This window comes from Oncorhynchus nerka, linkage group LG3 (assembly GCF_034236695.1).
Source record: "Oncorhynchus nerka isolate Pitt River linkage group LG3, Oner_Uvic_2.0, whole genome shotgun sequence".
Classification (NCBI taxonomy): Eukaryota; Metazoa; Chordata; class Actinopteri; order Salmoniformes; family Salmonidae; genus Oncorhynchus; species Oncorhynchus nerka.
This window is the reverse complement of record NC_088398.1, coordinates 34,917,093-34,923,092: the sequence shown is the minus strand read 5'-3', so window position 1 is coordinate 34,923,092 and position 6,000 is coordinate 34,917,093.

Below are 6,000 nucleotides of genomic sequence, written 5' to 3'. Positions count from 1 at the left end.
ATTAGCTAGCTAGGTGGCTAGCTACCAAACATTGTTAGTTAGACACAAACAGAGTGATGCATAAAATCAAGTAAGGTCTATTAGCTAACTAACCCCCTTTGGTCTAGCTAACATGAACAACCGCCACTGCACATAGACAGTTTCAACAAACAAAGCTATAACTATTGGCACACAAAAGTACTCAAAAAAAAAAAAATTAAGCAGGAGTCAACATGGTTGACAATACTTATTTCCCTCAATATTTATTTCCCTCATTAAAATGCAAATCAATTTATAACATTTTTGACATGCGTTTTTCAGATTTTTTGTTGTTGTTATTCTGTCTCTCACTGTTCAAATAAGCCTACCATTAAAATTATAGACTGATCATTTCTTTGTCAGTGGGCAAACGTACAAAATCAGCAGGGGATCAAATACTTTTTTCCCTCACTGTATATATACAGTGAGAGCAACGGCCTATATATATATGTATATATATGCAGTGCCTTAGGCCGCTGCGCCACTCGGGAGCAATGGCCTATATATATATATGTATGTATATATATATATATATATATATAGGCCATTGCTCTCACTGTATATATACAGTGAGGGAAAAAAGTATTTGATCCCCTGCTATATATACATATATATATATATATAGGCCATTGCTCCCGAGTGGCGCAGCAGCCTAAGGCACTGCATCTCAGTGCAAGAGGCATTACTACAGTCCCTGGTTCGAATACAGGCTATATCACATCCGACCGTGATTGGGGGTGACATAGGGCGGCGCACAATTGGCCCAGCTTCATTTGGGTTTGGCCGGTTTAGGCCGTGATTGGAAATAAGAATGTGTTCTTACCTGATTTGCTTAGCTAAATAAAGGTTACATTTAAAAAACAACTGGCGGCAACCGCAGCGCAATCAATTGAAGGTGAACAGTTGGTGCTGAAAATATAGCTAGCTTGTTATGCAAGTGTTGCACACCAACAGATGGAGAGAACATACACCAGTCGAGCAATTAATTTCAACAATCATCTTCATTTTAATTTGACTTCACAAACAACAAGAGGGCTTAATTGGAGTCTATTTCTTCAGAGCCTAGACCTACATAAAATAACTTAAAGAAGTAGGATTTTTTTTATTAGGCCTACTTGCAATTGGTCAAAAATGTAGCATCCTGCATAAAACAATCATTTATAGAAAAAAAAGTCTTCATGTTCAAACTAAAACAATGCAACTAATAATGAAAAGCTCACATTTGTAATTCCCAAACTCAAAGTAATTGGAAAGGTAGATACAAATTATGTGTGACATTGTGGTTAAAATAAAGAATGTAAACAAGATGCTGTGTTTTTATTTACAGTAGTGATGAACAGCTGGAGGCATTTTTTAAAACAGATTTACTGTAGTACTGTAGCATATGTAGCCCATCATGCAAATGTTTCCTATTAGCAGGAAAATATACTTTTTATAGCCTGGCTACTGTTGTGAAAATCCCCCAACTTCAAATTGTATCTGTCACATGCGCCGAATACAACAAGTGTAGAATTTACAGTGAAATGCTTACTTAAACAAGCCCCTAACCAACAATGCAGTTTCAAATAATATAGATGATAAGAGATAAAAGTAACAAGTAATTAAAGAGCAGCAGTGAAATAACAATAGCGAGACTATATACAGGGGGGTACCGGTTATTTGAGGTAGTATGTACAGTTGTGGCCAAAAGTTTTGAGAATGACATAAATATTAATTTCCACAAAGTTTTCTGCTTCCGTCTTTAGATATTTTTTGTCAGATGTTACTATGGAATACTGAAGTATAATTACAAGCATTTCATAAGGGCTTTTATTGACAATTACATGAAGTTGATGCAAAGAGTCAATATTTGCAGTGTTGACCCTTCTTTTTCAAGACCTCTGCAATCCGTCCTGGCATGCTGTCAATTAACTTCTGGGCCACATCCTGACTGATGGCAGCCCATTCTTGCATAATCAATGCTTGGAGTTTGTCAGAATTTGTGGGTTTTTGTTTGTCCACCCGCCTCTTGAGGATTGACCACAAGTTCTCAATGGGATTAAGGTCTGGGGAGTTTCCTGGCCATGGACCCAAAATATCAATGTTTTGTTCCCGAGCCACTTAGTTATCACTTTTGCCTTATGGCAAGGTGCTCCACATGCTGGAAAAGGCATTGTTCGTCATCAAACTCTTCCTGGATGGTTGGGAGAAGTTGCTCTCGGAGGATGTGTTGGTACCATTCTTTATTCATGGCTGTGTTCTTAGGAAAAATTGTGAGTGAGCCCACTCTCTTGGCTGAGAAGCAACCCCACATATGAATGGTCTCAGGATGCTTTACTGTTTGCATGACACAGGACTGATGGTAGCGCTCACCTTGTCTTCTCCGGACAAGCTTTTTTCTGGATGTCCCAAACAATCGGAAAGGAGATTCATCAGAGAAAATTACTTTACCCCAGTCCTCAGCAGTCCAATCTCTGTACCTTTTGCAGAATATCAGTCTGTCCCTGATGTTTTTCCTGGAGAGAAGTGGCTTCTTTGCTGCTCTTCTTGACAACAGGCCATCCTCCAAAAATCTTTGCCTCACCGTGCGTGCAGATGCACTCACACCTGTCTGCTGCCATACCCATGCCAAATCTTCACAACTGTCTTAGTGTGCTTGGACCATGTTAGTTTGTTGGTGATGTGGACACCAATGAACTTGAAGCACTCAACCTGCTCCACTGCAGCCCCATCGATGAGAATGGGGGCGTGCTCAGTCTACTTTTTCTTGTAGTCCACAATCATCTCCTTTGTCTTGATCATGTTGAGGGAGAGGCTGTTGTCCTGGCACCACACGGCCAGGTCTCTGACCTCTTCCCTTTAGGCTGTCTCGTTGTTGTCAGCGATTGTCAGTGATTGTGTTGTGTCATCAGTAAATTTCATGATGGTGTTATAGTCGTGCCTGGCCGTGCAGTCATGAATGAACAGGGTGTACAGGAGGTGACGCACCCCTGAGGGGCCCCTGTGTGGAGGATCAGCGTGGCGGATGTGTTGTTACCTACCCTTACCACCTGGGGGCGGCCCGTTAGGAAATCCAGGATCCAGTTGCAGAGGGAGGTGTTTAGTCCCAGGGTCCTTAGCTTATATATGAGCTTTGAGTGAACTATGGTGTTGAACTCTGAGCTGTATTGTGGAAATAAATATCAATGAATTACATAAATATGGGAACAAAGTTGTCTTATGAAGGTAAACAAATGGTTGCTTACTGGAAAATACTCTTTCAAACACATGGTCACGTTGTACAGCGCCATTATGGCTATTATCAGGGCTATATTTTGGCCTTTATAAATAATATTTTGTGGCTTTTATTCAGATTACAATCGCTCACTGTTGTTTGTTTTTTTAAACCAAATCATCTCCAAAGTATCGTCATATATAGCCTTCCCGCTGTGGATGTCTATTTCAGCACCTTTTCGCGCTGCTCTGAGACAAGCATGGTGGAACAAAAATGTTAAATTATATTCCATGATATTCTTAAGATATATGTGTTGACTGAATATAAGCATGTGATGTCTGCTAAATAATCAAGTTATGTTTCTCCATAAATTAATAATTCTAAATAACAAACTGGCTTTATTTACAAATGAGTGAGAATGTCTCACCCCATGCCAAATCTTTTCAGTGTCCTGAGGGGGAAAAGGTGTTGTCGTGCCCTCTTCACAACTGTCTTGGTGTGTTTGGAACCTGATAGTTTGACGGGAAAGAAGTGGAGCGGGTCGAGAGTTTCAAGGTCCTTGGCATCAACAATGTTAATGGTGGCCTGTATGGCCCTCCTTTTCCTACAGTCTACGATCAGCTCCTTTGTCTTGCTCACATTGAGAGAGGCTGTCTCATTGTTGTCTGTGATCAGGCCTACCACTGTTGTGTCATCAGCAAACTTAATGATGGTGTTGGAGTTGTGCTTGGCTACGCAGTCATGGGTGAACAGGGAGTACAGGAGGGTACTGAGCACGCACCCCTGAGGGATCCCAGTGTTGAGGATCAGTGTGGCAGATGTGTTCTTGCCTACCCTTACCACCTGGGGGTGGCCTGTTAGGAAGTCCAGGATCCAGTTGCAGAGGGAAGTGTTTAGTCCCAGGGTCCTTAGCTTAGTGATACGCTTTGTGGGCACTATGGTGTTGAACGCTGCGCTGTAGTCAATGAACAGCATTCTCACATAGGTGTTCCTTTTTTCCAGGTGGGAAAGGGCAGTGTGGATTGCGTCATCTGTGGATCTGTTGGAGCGGTATGCAAATTGGAGTGGGTCTAGGGTTTCTGGCATGATGGTGTTGATGTGAGCCATGACCAGCCTTTCAAAGCACTTCATGGCTACCGACGTGAGTGCTACGGGGCGGTAATCATTTAGGCTGGTTACCTTCGCTATCTTGGGCACAGGTACGTGGTGGTCTGTTAGAAACATGTAGGTATTACAGACTCGGCCACAGAGAGGTTGAAAATGTGAGTGAAGACACTTGCTAGTTGGTCCATGCATGCTTTGAGTACACGTCCTGCCTGATCAGCCGTCTGGCCCTGCGGCTTTGTGAATGTTGACCTGTTTAAAGGTCTTGCTCACATCGGCTACGGAGAGTGTGATCACACAGTCATCCGGAACATTTGGTGCTCTCACGCATGCTTCAGTGTTGCTTGCCTCAATGAGAGCATAAAAGGCATTTAGCTCACTGGCAGCTTGCGGCTGGGCTTCCCTTTGTAGTCCGTAATGGTTTTACAGCCCTGCCACATCCGACGAGCTTCAGAGCCTGTGTTGTAGGATTCAATCATTGTCCTGTACTTACGCTTTGCTTGTTTTATGATTAGTCTGAGGGAATAGCGAGATTTCTAATAAGTGTCCGAATTAATGTCCCGCTCCTTGAAAGTGAAAGCTCTAGCCGTTATTTCAGGGTGGATGTGATCTGATTGAATAGAGCCCTACATTAAAAAAATATATAAGCCTCTCTAGGAACTGCCACACAATTCGTATCACAGCAGTTGAAAACAAATAATGAAAACGGCAGTAGAATGTGTAGGCTAATGCCTGTTTTCACGTTCATGTGGATGGAGGGATTTATAGCACATCAGTCTAATCGAGGTGTATACAATAGAACATCATGCATTCGAGGGTTTGAATTTGTAATGGGGCTGTATGATCTTCTAACGCACCTGCATGGAATTTGGTGAATGATAAAGTTGGATGATTTCGTTGTATCCAATGGCAGTGTCCACAATAAGCTAACGTAAGGAGCTGCCTGTGGATTTGACAGCTCTAACGCAGTTCCACCTCTGACAGCCAAAACAACCGCTAGCCCTAACTCTTTGTATGCACATGAGAGAGGGAAGAAAGGAGGAAAGGTGGATGAAAAGAAATGTTTGCTATTTTATTTTATTTGAATTGAACTGAAATACACTTACATAAGTATTCAGACCCTTTGCTTTGAGACTCTGGTGCATCCTGTTTCCATTGATCATCCTTGAGATCTTTCTACAACTTGATTGGAGTCCACCTGTGGTAAATTTAATTGATTGGACATGATTAGGAAAGGCATACACCTGTCTAAAGAAGGTCCCACAGTTAATAGTGCATGTCAGAGCAAAAACCAAGCCATGAGGTCGAAGGAATTGTCCGTAGAGCTTCGAGACAGGATTGTGACGAGACACAAATCTGGGGAACTGTACCAAAAAATGTCTGCAGCATTGAAGGTCACCAAGAACACAGTGGCCTCCATCATTCTTAAATGGAAGAAGTTTGGAACCACCAAGAGCCTTCCCTGGAGCTAGCCGCCCCCAGCCAAACTGGAGAAAGGCCTTGGTCAGGGAGGTGACACAGAACCCAATGGTCACTCTGACAGAGCTCCAGAGTTCCTTTGTGGAGATGGGGGAACCTTCCAGAAGGACAACCATCTCTGCAGTACTCCACCAATCAGGCCTTTATGATAGAGTGGCCAAACGGAAGCCACATGACAGCCCGCTTGGAGTTTGCCAAAAGGCACC